Below are 17,524 nucleotides of genomic sequence, written 5' to 3' on the forward strand. Positions count from 1 at the left end.
AGGTTCAAAATAAAGCGTGCCATGATCCTTCTAACTAGATTGTGTGAGACTGTGTTACGAGCGCGTTAGCATATAAATTGTTACCTAGCAATAGTCCAGGAGTTATAGCGAGTGTTGTTTGTTTGTCACGATATTTGCATGAGACAATTTGCTAAGTGGTGATGTGTGAAGAATGACGCCGAAGGAAGTTTGTGAAAAATCTCAGCATTTTGGTCCGTTCTCCTACCAGGCTGCATTTTAAGGATTGTATTTTTTTTTGCAGACACTATATGATTTTTGATTGCATTACTAACGATCATAAAATGATGTCAGAAGGTCATCTAGTAAACTACCTACAGCATACAAACAAGATAAATTACCAATTCACAGTCCAGAATATGGCCACATCGTCGTACCGTCCAAAGCCACTAAATAATGCAGCGCCATCTGGCGGCGCGACTCGTCACGGCGTATTACGTCACAGGACACGTCATTAGCGCGGCTTTGATGACGTCATGCCACGTTAGGCCGCCACAAAGCACGGCCCACTTTAGGCTTTATTTGGAGACTGGGTCAATTCACTATGTTTTAGTATGTAGTAGGTAATGGGAGTAAGGTTGTGATGAAAGTTTAATTTATGCTATTGAATTTAGCCTTAACGGTAAATATCTTTCGAGAAACACTATTCGGGCTGTTTAGAAGCACTGTTCTTGCCATTGTTTTTCTACCTATCATCATTTTTATCATATCGACCTAGCTAGAAACTGCAAAAAATGAGGTAAGTTCAAACCTAATCAACGAACCTAATGAACAAATCAGCCAAGATTTTTTCACGGAAAATAATTAAAACTGGCAGTAGAATAGAGAGTTGATTACAAGAAGTCAATAAAACCATTAAAACTCAAGGTAAATAAGAACCAAAATGACAACAAGAAAAAACACACAATAATAAAACAAAACAAGCGCTCGTACAATATAGAACACATAAATCCATCCACATTTACCTACATAATACAGCGAGGTCCCGCGGGTAGCGAACAATCTACGCGGGCAAAACCGGAAAATTAGACATAGTACACGGACATGTTTTAATAAGCTCGGTGCATCGCTTTTTGTACCTACACTACGGGTGCAATTTGCTGGTTGGCTATCTATCCGGTGCTAAGTAGGTTTGGAGTTGAATATTAGGTGGGGTTATTCGATTGGGGTGTTTTCTAATTTAGATTTTGTTTTTTGAAGGATTCCTTGAAAGAGTCTTAAGTAAGTCTTATTTACCTATCTATCTTTTAACTAACAAATTGCTAAGTGAATGCGCGGACTTCAATTTCTTGAAGTCTTAGTAAATAAAAGGTTTATAGGCACACATACTATTAATTTTGTCACAATTTATATTGTAGCTTTAGTCTTTTATTGCACACTGATTGGAAAAAATGAATGTAGAATGTCTTTTTGAATGATGATTGAAAGAAAGAAGAAGAAAGAAAATCAGTTTAATTGCGCAAAATATAAGACGCATAAATGCCCCTAACAAAATGAGCATAATATGGATAAAAAGATAAAAAGAACATAACACAAATTTAAGGGAAAATATGCGTCCTAAAGCGCGCAATACGGCCCTCGCTCAGCATAATGCTGCGACCCAAAACGAGATAGAGTCCCAGCGCTGGTTTTCAGCGATAGCCGGTGCTACCGCGATGACGTCAACCGGTGGAACTAATGTATAAAATAAATAAATAAAAAATACCTACTTAACTTTGCATGAATATTGTGATTTGTGTTGTGATGTGAACAAATGTGAACTTATGTAGTGGGTGGATGCATAGTGTGTTTTCGGAAGAGGAGATTGACAGTGTAATATTTGACCACAGATAATACATATAATACGGGTTTGACCATAGTAATATAGGTTTTGACAATGACAGATGACAGCAAGTGAAAAAGTCAACAAGAAGAAAAAAAAACAATTAAATAGTATAATATCAACAATGAACAACATTTGGAAATTAATATAAATTATATTCGTATAAGTGGGTTGGAAGTATTATATAATAATTATAACCTGGAGAAATTCTCATAATTTGAGAAGGTGAGAAGCAGAGGAAGAACATCAAGCCCAGACACAGCTTAACTCCAATAGAAGATTGGATTTCAAAGCAGCCCACACTGAAGGAGATTCCTGAACCAGAGCAAGTATGCCATGACCCATGAGGTATGAAATAATTTTCATGTGCTATGATTGATTTGTTCTAATAATAGTGTTTTTTTTAGTTGATATTTAAAAGAGCCTTTTGTTTTCAGGCATCGCAATGGTGGAGGGAGGTCATTCCAACAGTGTGTGGCCGCAAACTTGAAAGACCCTCTGAAAGCTGTAGTACGATGCATCGGAACAACAAGAGGACAAACAATGGACCGAATACCATGCTTTAGCTGGTTATGTTTGAATGAGCGATGGTTCGCACTAAACTTCGTGCCGGTCGGCACGAACACTAAGTAAGAATTGCGATGCAACTGCCGGTATTTCAATCAACGTTTATGTCGTAGAAGGAAAACATGAACGGGATATAGGTAGTTGTGTCTACTTTAACTATAACATAACTATAACTATAAAATCGCCATAATGATGTGCATAGTGATCAAGCTCTTTAAGAGATGAAAAATACATAGGAAGGTATGAGGTGAGGATAGAAAAAATCTGACTAACACAATCCTTACACAATTGACTTCTGATGAATTCACAAGGTATAAAAATCAAGGGATAGTAAGTCCAGTTACAGTATTCAAGCCGGGTAATCCACCAGCGAACACGGTCACCTCACAAACTGGAGTTTTTTCGTTCGGCGCCGCCTGTGTGAATTCATTTTAACTTGCTCTAAAAACTCCGCACTTTTTTCGCCTGCCCCAACTGAATATGAAATCTGAACACGAGAAAGTTATGGAAAAATACAAGGTTCCTTTACTTCTATGTAAATACGTGGATATGACACTGCTGTTTTTTGTGGACTATTTGGCAGTTGACATGGTTTCGTGATATAGAGAATTGATATTTTCATACAGGTTTTTCTAGTGTTACTTTTCGTAAACTGAAATATAAGGCTAGTGCAAGTAGGTACACTACCAACAAACTCAAATATAATTATAAATGGAAACGTAATACAAATCATCATCATCCTCCTTTCCTCTTTTACGTAATACAAATAAGTAGCAGAATGAATACCATCCCTGACCAATAAACGAGCGTAGAGTGTTGGCAACCTTAGTATAGATGCGATTTCTACTCCTTATTCGTTGTCAATCTGTAACACAGAACCTTTCCCTAAGTAAGTTACTATTAACAGAATCGAAGAGTCAGTGCTTGATGAAGAATGAAAGATTTTGCCGAATCTTGACCCTCAATTACTTAGATACATCAAGATGCATTACGTTTGCAAAATCAATGGCACGTAAAAATGCCCAAGGAAAAGCACCGCTGAAAAAACTATATCTACGTAGAGTCGGAAGCGAAAACTTATAACGAGTAGCGGCTTGCACAAGTTGCGGGTAGTCGGAGAACTTGTACAACTTCACCTATTGCACTGATTCTGACTTCGAAGGAGGTGCACAATATAGTTATTATTTATATGTAGGTAGTATTTTAAATACATCGCTCAGGAAAAACCAGGCCTGAACTAATTTGATGCCATCTAATTTTAACTTGGCATTTATAGGTCAGGGATAATCCATTTCATTTAATTCTATTAGCTACCTCACTTACTTGCAGTAGTACGAGTACAATAAAGTTACTCCTACACAAACCAGTTCACGAAATATAAAACCAGCATTATATACTGAAGGCACAATACTAAGCTAGCTTCTATACAGCCTACGACCTCACACACTCCAAGCCTTCAGACCAAAGGTCGCAGTTCCATTAAAAAAATCTCCATTATTTATATTTAAAGGCTGTGGGGGTACAATTTTTCCATCTCCTCGACCCCCCACCACACAATTTGTCTTCAAACTTGCTCGACCTGGGAGAAACCCCCCGTGTAATCAGCCCCCCACTCACCCCCTATGTACCGCCTTAGGTAGAGTTTAAGGTGTTGCTATATACACTTACCTAGATTTGTGTTCAAATATTATTTTTACAACATTTGTTTCGAGGTTTTAGGGACAAATCTTTTGTTGCAGTGTTTAATCAAACCGCAAGGTGTTTAAGACACAAAACGTCACTCTCAAATACTGCTTGAAATAAAGATAATACATAAAATTACCCTGTTCGCAATAAAGGATATGTGAAAGCTTTGTGCTATAAAATTATCAAGCAAAATCCTCCATTAAAGCAGTCACAAGAAACCACATTCAGATCCAACGCGCTTAGGTGTCTTATTCCGCCCCTAAATCTCAGCGAACGGAAGCCAAACAAAGACTATAATTTAAGTTTAAAACAGTAGGAAACATACGGCGTCCTCGCTGCGGCAGTAGGTACATAGCGACGCACATAGCTGACCCAGTTGCGCGACCTACTTCCCGCGACCAATACCTGGCGCTCACCTCCGCCAGCGCACCTCTCAGGTGTCCCGACACCCGCGCCCCATTGGAAGACGCACGCCCAACCCGCACTCTGCGCACCTGCCCCGTAACACTGCAGGTGCCCACAGGTACACTTCCCAACGCCTCTGCACAAACCACGCCCCTTTTTATCGAGCTGCGCAGGTAACCTGCGCGCTGATTGGTCGACGCAAGGTGCGGCCAGGTACACCTGTCAATACAGGTGTATTTCGCATTACGAATGCGGATCTCAGTTCCGCGGGTGTTACCGGTGCGGTGTGACGTTTTTAGTGCGGTTTCGTTGCGGTGGGAAAATGAAAAATTGTGCGCATGTGTTGGTGCGATTGATGTTTCCTTGAGGTGTGCTAAATTTAGTACTTAGGTGGGCGCGGCGCGTCCTTGGGAAGGTCACGGGAGTAGCGGCCGGTATGTACCCGATGTTCTACATGTATTGCCACTTAGTTTATCGAACTTAACGTATTCTCTTGTGTATGAATGTTTTCATAAAGTGAGCATTGAATCTTTGCAATAAGAGATTAATTGCCCCGCAGAAATATAATTATGCGAATCATATGGTTCTGCCCGTTCTATTGTAGTCGTAAAAATCTCATTACTGAACTAATATGTAGCCTAAGTAGGTATATTCTGTGTCCTTACACAGGTTATACGCCTAAGTAATTCAGTGCATAAAGAGAGCATTTTGAAATCATTTTAGGGAGGAATGAATACGAATCTAGTAGCTCTCGGGAGTAAACTGACGGTTATAGCTGAACTGTACCTAGACCAAAACGTTCCATAACAGCACCGAATACATAGATGTTATTCGCAATATACCTAAATAGGTAGGTACCTGCATTAAATTAATCAAGCTGAGTTAAATTACAACTGAAAACGCAATTCCCAACACATCTTGAGATACTTCACAAAAACTGCCAATTACCCCCCTCCCCCCTTTAAGGTGGGGTACATAACGAGTCTAGTAAACCTATGCGCAGGTCCTAGGTAATGTCACCGCGCAGGCAATCCAGAAGAGAAACTTAACACAGGAAAAGCATCTGTAGCCAGATCCTCAAGAGATGAAAGAGGATCTGTGTATGAAATAAGAATTTAAAACATTAATCTTTCGAAGATTCCGAAATGCTGACCAGAGAATTAAAAAAACATGGTCAATCAGGAGTGAAAAATTGACAAATCTGTACACTTAGATACTCTACGTGTAGCTAAGAAAGGAAGTACTAAATCAACTCACACAATAATTACGCACGTGAACCACAAAAACCGTAACAAACCGTAACCGTAAACAAATGTTAGACCTTCTGCTTCCCAATTTCCTACCAATAAAGCAATGGGGGTTGGTGGGGATGGACTGGGCTCGGGGTATGAGGCAGGGTACTGAGGTAAAAGCCACTTTAATTATGAAAGAAGATTGAGCGGTAGGTAATATGATGCTGGGAGACTGGAGGAGGGGTATAAGACCTAGGTATAGGAAGAAGCCATGTTTTAATAGCGTACTATATTATTATGAAAGCTATTTTGCTTGGGTAATGAAGCTTTACGTGTTAGTGGGGGTATGAGGTGCTTTTGAAGTGGGTGTGCTCACTAATACTTTATTACTGCTCTTGTAGTGGAACAAAGGATAAACGGAAGCATGTTACTGTTAAACAGATCTTAGCTCTCTATGTATAGGTATGTAGGTACATAAGTATATGTAGGTATTTAAAAGAACTGGTGGACTTTGATCCCAGGCAAATTCACTATATTAGGAGTGGTACCCATAAGATCAGGGCTCAATACAATACAGGTGTTTTTGTTTGTTCATACCCGATGGATCCAAAACTGAATTTGGCAAATCACAAAAAGTAAAGCTTATTCTTCGATCATTCTTCACAGCACAAAAGACAAATGATATTCACAATCAGGTACCTAACAAAACACAGCTAATTTATTTTCTCTTCACTCTGCCATCACAGCATCTCGATTGGAATAACAGATAGTAATCCAGTTGAGCAGCTCACGTCTGGGCGCGGTCGTTACAATGTGGGCGCAATAAACTCGCAACTACTCTATAATAAAGTCACCTCTGTATTGAAACTAGACGCTTGCACTGCTTACAAATTAAAGCTGTGGATTTTAGGTGCTGGTAAATAGTAGATTTTGCTTTGTTGAGTACAGGTTTGGTCTTAGGTTTGGTTGGTCTTTGATATATGTAGGTAAAATAGAATGAAACTGCGTAATGTTGAAAACTGGACTATATGGCACACGTTGGGTTATGTTTAGTACTAGACTACAATTTAGTGGGCCAGTAATGAAGCATCAGAAAAAAATTTCTATTGTCATATCGTGGTTATATTTATGTTGTAATGTAACGTAATATGAACACTTCATCCCATGGCGGTAAATAGTTCGCTAATAGATACAGCTAAATTAATGCTCCAAAGGTAGGTAATCCTTCTTGAATTTAGTTCAACGCGTTCGTTCGTTCGTCTTATGTGGCCCTGTCTTTATTATTTAGAAATACATAAACTCGGCATATGAATTCCCCAAAAATATTTAAATAACCTAACATGAAAACACAGAAGTAGGTACTGTAAGCAATAAAGCGTTGGTTTGGCAGCCAAAGTAAAAGAAACGCTGCGAGCACTTAATGTTGACAGAGGCCATATGAAGTCACCTAAGCAGTAACGATAACTCATGTGCATCGCCCGTGCTATCACTAGCGGCTCGTAAAACTGCTGGGAGTTGAGGGCAGCCTGATGAGCTGAGCGGGGAGCGGAAACGATCAGTATAGTGGTCCTTTGATGAATGATTCGGTAAAATTGGTAAATGGTTGCATGAATGATTCTGTAAAACTTAATTGAGGTAATAAATAAAGCATTTGCGTTGTAGAAGGAGACGTTTTGGACGATAGGGAAAGGGGAACTGTTTTAGTAATTTAAACTTAGTTTGTGGATCCATATGAAACAACGCATTTTGCATGGCTTTTCGTTTTATTATTATTTATAACTATCGTTTTAGCAGTTAACTACATTCATTTGACAAGGTGAAAAATGTTAGTTTTAGACCATCTTTCTCGGTCAAAAATATCCCTTCTCCGCTTTCCGCTACGTCTGTTTAACATGGTGCAAGCCCAGTCACGTCAGCGGCTCCAACTCCCTAACTCATTTTATACAGTGAATACTGTCCAATTTGGAACACGCACATACAGAAAATATAATGTGATTTTATCTGCACTACACTCGCGACAAACTAACTAGAATAAAATGAATAGATGGCCTACATAACATACCTACTGTATATAGAACTAGGAATTTTTAATTTGCTCTGTGGAGCTCATTTTGGAATCTATTTAGTATTCTAGGAAACTTCATAGCTCAGCTAGAGTCACTGAAATTCTAGTCATTAAATATTGCGTTGAAGATTTTCACATGACTTATGTATTTGTGGCATTTCGAATGCCATCTTTATACAGGTAGTGCTTTTAATATTTATTAATACGACTTCAAAGATCATGGTAAACTGAGACTTCAGAAAATATGATCCAGTGAAACCAATAGTATACTTAGAAAAATACTTTCATCAAATAATTAATTCCCATACATACTCCAACATCAAATTAAAACATCAGCCACGTATATTGCTATCCATTAAAAGCCTACAAATACTTTAACTAAATTACAGTGAGGTTTAAAAACCGTCCGTTTGACCTTTGTTCGCCGCCCCTGTTTGTTCAGCTAAAATGTTTGCCCCGTCGAGTGCACTCTATGACCTAGAAATATGGTGTTGTGTGCTGTACCTGAGATTAATGGGGTCCTGTGTTTACCTTGCTACAGTATATTGATGGGTTTTGTGATTTATGGTGGAAATATTGTCAAGCGTTTTCGTGTTGCTCTTGTTTTGGATTCATTAAGAGGGAAGAGGGAGGGATGGGCACGTCAAATGGTATTACATATTATCTACACGATTCTAATTACTGACCATTTCAAGTAAAGACTGTGCTCAAAAATAGGGGCTACTGAAGATTGTAATTTTTCTTGTAGCCAAAAGTACATCAAAGTGTTCTGGGGACTCTAGTTATACTGAAAAAGATCATTCAACACAACCCGAAACTTTCGCTGAAACATGAAGTGCTGCATTATCATAATATCTGACCGGCACTGGACGTGATTAGCGACACTTATGACACAAAAACTGAAGGAAATAATGACCAATTTGCTGTAGTTCTGTATTATCATGTGGGGTTGCAGAATACGCGTTTTCAAAGGTTTATTTTTTAACAAGGTCTGTTTCTTATTGGCTATCCTTTATATTAAAATGCATTTACAACGACAATGTCATTATTGGGGAATATAAGTCTGGTGCCTTATAACAATTAAGTGATCTAGGCTGCTTCACCTAAGTAGATGAATTAGCTTATATATAAATTATTCCAGCTAGTTTACATTATTTTGTTAGCATTAACACCCACGTTTTCAATATATTTCTTCTGAATTGTTCGCTGTCACCAGTACCACACAAAAATGTAAATACAAGGCACATTAGCGCTCGCTCAGCAGAAAAATCCAGCTCTTATCGCTTTATTATACACTACAATTAGTGTTGCTACTGTTCGTTACACTGACGGATGACGGAGGGTTGAGTTGTCAAGATGTATGGCAGATACGTATGAGTGGTAGAGGAAAACGCACTGTACAGCATAACTACTAAACGACTACTGTGAGGTCTCATGCTTGTCATTTACATCTTTGACAAGCGTTACAGATACTTTACTAAATGCTGTAGGGAATATCTCGTAATCGGTCTTACAAAGGTGTCTTCTGTCGGTCATGTTGAGGCAATCATATAAGTACCTAAGCAGATGCTCTATGTTAGTAAATAACCGGCACACGGCTACATTCGGTTAGACTGAAAAGCGACTTCAATATAGCTAGGAACATTCTAGATAGATGTATTATGAAACATCTTTTCAACCAAATCACCTTCAATGCTGGTTCCTACCTGCATATTCAAACGTTCATATCCTCTCGAAGGTGGATATAAAAAACCTGAGTCGCCCAACATTACCGTCTTTATTACATTCCTCTCTCTCAATATGTGGACGTTTTTGCGGCGTAATGTCCAGGGTAATAACTCGTTTTAGGGCGAAGTAACTGTCTGCCCATCGCCCATCAGGGTCCTAACTGCTTGCCCAAGATATTGGCACGCTGATTGGTTTCAAGGGGTAGGTAAGGTGAATTTGAGAAAATGGTGACACCGGTATTTTGAATATTGTGCCCTTAAAAATATGTTATATATGTTTATAAAAGACAAGGGGACCTAATCGACGAAATATATCACTATGTTCTTGCATCTATGCTCTTACTTTATAAACTTTCAGATTTAATCTAAGTGTTATCGATAATCTAAGTATTAGAAAAATCTAGAAAAAACCAAGAACATCTATAAACAAAATACTGCAAGGTTAGACATACGGTGGCAATCGTAACATGTTTCCGTCGATCTCGTTCATATCACGCACACACACAAAGCAGAGAGTCTGTCTGTCTGTGGCGACATACGTAAAATATCATATCCGCTCCTTTGATCACAAGCTGCTAATTATGAATATTTTCACATGTACGACGAATGGGATTATTTACTAGTTTACGTATTCTCTCAAGTGTTAAAGGAACTGTCGGATACTTTTAATGTCGTAAAGTGTTCGAGTGAGGAATTTTAGAACACAGCTATTTGAAATGGGGCTAGAGTATGCACAGTTTCTTCTGAGATATTTGAAGAATTTTATCTTCACATCAAGTCCTGTGCTTGACATAGGTAGAACATGAGAACATTAGAGGACATACTTAAGTATTAGTTCTGGGGCATTTTGGAACAAGAAATTAAGAAACATTTGGGTATTCATAAGATGTCATTTGATTACTATGATCGGGTCTACTGGTATTTCGCAAGTTTTCCAATAAAAAAGTCACTCAGTTAACTGGTCACACTATTAATACCTGTTCCCCCTAACACCTACGAATATTTCCAAAGACCCATCACCGCTAATTTGCTCATGAACTACAGGATGTGACAGCAACAGACAAACGTACATTTTTGTCAAACTAAACGAATAACTCTGAGTTACGAGCGCTTTTTATTGGAGAACTCGTTAAAATTCATCAAAACATAAATATAGGTTAAAAATATCGCTTTAAATTGAAAATGTGCTAAACTATTTCTGTTGGAGATTTCTTGGGAAGTGAGTGATCAGGAAGCTAGTGGTAAAGGTATGTTGTAACCCATCTTTCATAATTCTGACGAAATTATATTAAATGGTTAAGCTGAATCTGCCCTAATCTAACATGAAAATGGATTAGACCGGCAATTATTTAGAACATTAGGGACTGAAGAATATGATTAAGGTAGTATTCTTTATTTCACTTAGAGTACCTATTTTCAAAAAAATAACAGAATGGTCTAAGATTAGCTCCAAAACTATTAATGTAGGTCAATATTTTATTTTATGATCAAAACCACTATTATTTTTTATTATTTTTCTAACACTCGCTTTGATTTAGTTTATATAGGTATCCAATTTCTCTCATTGACTGTAACAAATTGCGAGTGCTATCCGATACACTTCAAGTTATTTTACTAGACATTTTGCTATTAATTTGACACTGATCGATTAAAATGTTTCGTCAAATAGAAACTTTAGAATATGCATCACAGACCTATTGAATTACTTTTTGATATAAATAAAAATAGTCAATTTTTTATTCGTGTTTTTCAACAGGATAAAATTCATAATACACGTCTCGTAAGCAGGTCAATATAAACTAAATATCTAAACTGGACAAAAACATTTTTTTTAAAAATATTGAGTTTACTTTAAAAACGAGATTTTAGTTTCTTCCCTATTTAAATTGTACACTGGAACATGCATAAAAATATACAGTAAACCCTTATAATAAGAACGGCCAAAGAGTATAATATAAGCATAATAATAATGTAGAAGTGCATAATGTGCAGTGAGATAATCTGCAGAGCGCCGACGCTGTGATTAGCTACCACTGCTGGGTTTTAAAAGCCTTAAAAGGTGCCGATGTACGGGGCTAGTGCAAAGATTAGATTAGTTGCAGATAAGACAGTATGTTTCTTTTTGTATTTTGATGTTATGATTAAGTATTGCCTAAACGCATTATAATTTTTGTTTTCCAAAAGCATAACAGGTCAGTTCTTACCTAACTTGCTTTATACCAGTAAGTAAGCACTACATACCAAATGTAATACTTATTATGTTTTAAAAAGAGTAACCATGGAGTTTCTTGCCCGTTCTTTTCCATAGGAAACTACTTTTGGAATGGGCAACTAGAATCAACCTTGTTTATAATTTTTGACGTTCATAAGTGCTTGTAAAAGCCGAAATTGAATAAATGATTTGATTTGATTAATTGATTGATTTGATAGCTTCACACAATACCAGAAATGTCTATATTCACTTGAAAAAATGTGAGTATTTCTTGGGTAAGCTTAGAAAGTCTCAGATATTTTAAAAAGCTATCTGGTACACTTTCTAGCTAAATCAAGGCCCAGTTTTGTTTGAATTCTGATGAATACATATAATGGTTTATACAGCACGTCTGTAGAACCAGACAAAATAACCTATAGTAAGCTAATGTGAATGCTAATCTAAGAATGGTTCAGCTATCCTCTCTATGTTGTGTTGATCTATGATCACGAGTGCGGCTCATTACTCGCCGCTAATGAATGCTCGCGCACGACACAGCTTTGTGTGCAACCTGAGAGACCTCTTATATAACTGTTATGTTTATGTTGCACTTGTTATCAAAGAAATGCTATAGAAAAAAAGGGTAAGTATAAGCTTTTTTTTCATTTTGATTTGAGGTATTTTCTAATATAGTTATCGAAAGTACCTAAGTCTGCATTGGTCTTCTTATCATTCTTCCATAAAACAGCTGAGCTTGGTAGTATAACGGATGATTAAGTATAGATTACCCTATGACAAGACATTGCACCAAGACCTATCTAGATCGATACAAAAACTAATCAAACCTTAGGACAGAATTATTAATTTCATCATGGGATTTTATGAAACCATAATATAGGTATGTAATAAACAGTGATAAAATGGGTGAAGCTACCTTATTCATAGGGTAAACCTTAAACCTTCCCTTTCAATATGTTCCCCATATGAAACGGCGGATTACGTCACAAATAACGGTCACACAATGACACATGGTCTAACGTTCTAATTACAAAATTTAAAATCTTTTGATCGTGACGTCAGACCTCCGTCAGACCTCAAAAGATCGTTATTGAAACCCCGCCTTCAATTAACTGACCACCCTCTGTTTATTATAGTATCATAACATGTCTGTCTGTCCGGTGATAGTTTTGAAAAACCATGTTCGTTCTATAGTGAAGAAAAAAATAACAACTCTTACAATAAAGCAACTTTGACCCACACTAAATACTTTTACATACAGAACAAATGCTTGCCGTTTTGACGTTAATTGTGCAGCCTTATACATCATAATTAACGAAGCTGTAAAAATAACCAGAATCCTAAACACAAAACGTTATAAAGAGGGCAGAGCAGCATGTAAAACGATTATTTCGCCATGTAAATCAAGTGAAATATGAATAAAATGCTCACGGACGGATCCGCGGGTAAAAGCTAGCACTTAATAAAGAGGCACGTTTAGGGTTTTCATTACACCGTGTATAATGGCGCGTACAAATATTTTTAATCCGCTGCCTCATACATCTTCCGCAGTTCATTTTGCTGGACATACTCGGGCTAACATATTTTCAATGCACACAATTTGCCACCATAAACCTATCATCATAAAGTCCAATTTTCTACAAATTCAGATTTCCACCACATGGTAAAATTTCCCAAGCGAATTTACAACGTGATGCACTAAAGATAAGGTTGAATGTGCTTTGATAACAGAAGAGGTATATCAAAAACTGAATAGGTGGCCGGCATTGGGGATTTTTTTTAATGTGTGGATGTTATGGACCATGTGATTAATTCGGGCATTATTTATAATGCCCGAGCATTATGAATAATGTCTAGCTTTATCGGGCCACATGATTAATAACTATCTTAACTTCATTATTTATCACATTGCACGGGCATTATTATATTGCTACATGATAGTTGGGCAATTTGATAATAAACCTATATTTTATGCGGTGCGAGGGTGGCAGTTGTTCTAATAAATAAATCCTGTTACTTGCTACATATTTTATGATTATTGTTTTAAATTATTTGTTCTATTTTAATGGGAAATTATAAGTCTAGCCACAAAATTATTAATTGGACAATTGTCATCTAATTTACTAACTCGGCCTCGTTTTTCTTGATCTCATTTTTCTTGGCTCGTTTTTTTTATGGTAGAATTTAATTTGGATTCAAAACATTGTATTAAAAACTGAACTTAGTGACGAAAACGAATCGCTGCAAAACCGACTCCACGTAGTCTTGTCTGCCCTACCCCTAGAGTGCAATTCAAAACCGCGAAGGCGCGGAGGGGCGAGGCGGCATGCATAAGCTCGCATGGGACCGCCGGAGCCCCGCAGCGCCGGAGCTGTGACAGAAGCCATGCTTGCTGCATGTTGCATGCTTACTTCTATGCTCTGTCAATTGATATGGGATGTGTTATATTTAGTTTATTTTAAGTTAAATGTCAATAACAATAAAAAAAATGAAATTAAATATGTTTGTATTACTTTGCCCAAAAGGTCATGGGCAATATGTATAGTGCCCGGTCAATTTGATTGTTTGAATAATTATTATCAAATTGCACTCTCATATTGGGCATTATTCATAATGACCGGGCATTATGTATACTGCCCAATTTATCACTTGGTCCATAACATGGATATTGCATCGACGTGTCCGGACGTATTTATGGACAGGTAAATATTTTGCCAGCGAACATAAAGGCCATGTTTGTGTATTTTGACATGGCGGGTAATATCAATATGACCTGGATATAAAATATTGGTTAAACGAAACGACTCTACGAAATTCGAGTTATCTGAGGGCACGGCAGTGCCCCAGCCAAGACTCGAGCAAAGCGGGCACGGCCGTACCATCTTTTCTCGAAGCGTTTCGCGGCTATTTCAGCCCCCTGTATCTTCCATGTGAACAAAGCTAGGAGTTTAGGTTTTCGATGACCAAGAGTAAGTATTAGAACACGCTCAGTCCCAAAATTACAAGAAATTTGAATAAATAGTTTACGAGTTATGAGCGATCAAAGTTACACCATTTTGTCACTGACTCACTCACTGACCGATCATCAAAAGTCTAAGGTACTTCTAGCAAACTTAGAACCTTCAAATTTGGCACCAAGATAGGTTATTAGCTACATATAAAGGAAAAATTATAAAAACCTTAAAACTTAATAAAAAATAGGAAACAAATTTATATTTGCGGTTTTTCAAGAACATTGTGTATGAATTTTGACTGCATTGATAACTTTGTTATTTATTTATGTACAAAATGTTACTATTTGTTTTATTGTTACGTAGTGTGGTATATTGTTAATATGTATTAAATATACATACATATGAATAAAAAAGCTAGGTTAAAATAAAATGAATAATGATAAAATCTTTCATATTAATGCAGTGCGATAAATACTGCATGCTCGCTCGATAGATGGCGTTGTCCTGGTCTAAATCGCGCTACGGTTTTTAGTAAAAAAAAAAAAACAATTTCATGTGATAGCGCCATCTACCTCTGAAATAAATCTCTTTTATTCTAAAAGATATTCGATTAAAAAATTCGACAATTTCGAAATTGTTTAATTTATTTAAAAAAAATGTTGTTTACGTGCTAGTTTAGGTCTACATATTTAGTTTGTTATATATTTGGTTAGTTGCATGTAAGTTAATTTAATTTGTTATATACTTAGAGAAGAAGGAGACCTACAAAAAATAAATTAGATCCCACCAAAAACATTAAATGTATAAAAAGCCAATCCTCTACGCAATTCCTCCACCGTAAAAAGTTTTGAGATCGCATAGAAGCCAAGTCCTGTTCAACTTTATTTGTAATAATAAATCAATATTTTGTGACTATATCAATAGTTTTGTTCACATTACAATAATATTGTCTTGGCCATTTACACAAAAGGCCAAAAAAAACTGCCAGAAAATAGCATGCACGCATGCATGCGACGCTTATTAATGTGCAGCATTACCGCAAACACGTGCGGCGGCCGCAGAGCCACTAAGTGAATTCGTATGTCCACGCCACCTTCAATTTAGTGGCGCGAACCAATCATCGTTACCGAGGGTCAGCCGCGATCAAAATAAACACGCACCTTCATTCAGAACGGGACAAACATACACACAACACCAACGAAAGAAAAAGATGCAGCCATAAGTGTGCCAAAGATCGTAAACAATTGTCCAAATGAAAGATTATGTTTATAGAGTTAAGGTGTATAATAAAATTACGTGTTTATTCCCCGGCCGGGAGATAAGTTCTGATTCTCTTATATTGTTGCCGTTTTCATTACGGTCTCCAATATATTCTGAAGAGAAAATGTTTTTTTTTGGTAGGTAGGGCTGCGGTAACTTTATCTAGAATGCTTCATACGTTTGTGCTACATTTTATTCTTCTTCATTTTAATTTGCTCCATAATGCGAATATTCAATATAATCAAGAAAACTATTCACTGAATACGATTACCAATTGAATCGGGAAATAGTAAATATACAGTCTTACTTATAAAACTTGTTTCTTTTAAAGTCCAAAATTATTTCTAACTAAAACTGTAGCACCAAAGTAGAAAGGAAAGTAAGACAGACGGTGACAGCTTTTTTACAACTTAGGTACAACTAAATAAAACATCGTATGTATATTTTCTCACAAAATGTAGCGAGATAGTCTGCTCATGGCGCTTTCTTTCATTTTATAAATTTAATTCGTCCGTCACGGGAAGAGTGACCTTTTACCACGTGAGACTGGTCACTGCACACAGAAACATCACATACGCTGCCTATCATCATTGTAAATTGACCTCTACACTTCAATTTCAAAGTACAATTTCGTGTGCTCAACGTGACGCGTCTTATTCCAGAATGATTTACGTCACAAGACAATGCAATCTATTCTCCCAGAAGGCAGTTCAGACGAAAAGAGTGGGTGGGCTTCCAGCAATTGGGTTGAGATTCGAATGGCAAGACCGTGGAAAAACTAAAGGAGCTCTCACATTTCACTGAAAAATGTGTAAGAAGTAAGGCAGGGAAAGCCACGGGATCCGTTATAAAGACATATTATTCTTTTGAGCGCGGGACGGTTGTCGAGTCGCAATAAGTCGCAGTAATCCGCGGAAGGTATAGTGCGCGAGATTCAATTGTCATTGTTTGCCTCGGCCCTAATGAAAAATATTTCGCTGTATTTTTTTGAAAGTGTTTTGCGCTTTCCGTTTATTCTTTGTGAGAGAGGTTTTGTGTTGCTTCGAAGTTTTCTTTGCAGACCATTGTGAGGTATTCTAGGTGTTTGTGAGCAGACGTTACTTGCGTTGTGTTCCTGTCGTTAGTGGGATTAAACTTTTAGACATCTGCTTAGGTAGGTAGGTACTTGCATTCTCTTTATTTAACTCGAATCGTGTTTGGTTATTTTCTTAATGCAAAATTACAATATCTAATCTCTTTAGCTCTCATCTGTTAGTTCAGAGTTTAATGTGGAATTTGTTTCTTTTTCCTAGCTAGCAATTTGTTGGTCCTATAAATCTAATGTTACATAAATTATCTATCTAAGAAGGCGTGTTTAAAAGTTTTGCCGTTGCTCCAATTTCTAATAGAAAACCCACGCACGCAACTATGTAACATGTTCTATCTGCGCAAGTTCTCAATTTTCTATCTTTTTTCCGAGTTGGAATTGAAAAAAGCATGTACAGATTTCCTGAAAGTGTCGAAAGCATTTTGGCGCGGACACAGTGGCCCAAACAAATTCAAAACAACCATAAATCAGGAAGGCACAAATAAAAAACTA

At 37.1% G+C, this 17,524-nt stretch overlaps 1 long non-coding RNA gene across 2 annotated transcripts in view; it reads left to right on the forward strand.

Moving 5' to 3' along the window:
* The window catches only part of LOC135117683 (uncharacterized), a 99,492-nt gene that overhangs the window by 14,001 nt on the left and 67,967 nt on the right, over positions 1-17,524 (forward strand). Inside the window, exon 1 of one of the 2 annotated variants that reach the window (XR_010277049.1) lies at positions 4,762-4,932. The exons of the other annotated variant lie outside the window; for it this stretch is intronic. This is a non-coding gene — a long non-coding RNA (uncharacterized LOC135117683). Of the gene's footprint in view, positions 1-4,761; positions 4,933-17,524 lie in introns of those variants that run through there. 2 annotated transcript variants of the gene reach the window in all.

The sequence above is a fragment of the Helicoverpa armigera genome, chromosome 12 (assembly GCF_030705265.1).
Source record: "Helicoverpa armigera isolate CAAS_96S chromosome 12, ASM3070526v1, whole genome shotgun sequence".
Lineage (NCBI taxonomy): Eukaryota > Metazoa > Arthropoda > Insecta > Lepidoptera > Noctuidae > Helicoverpa > Helicoverpa armigera.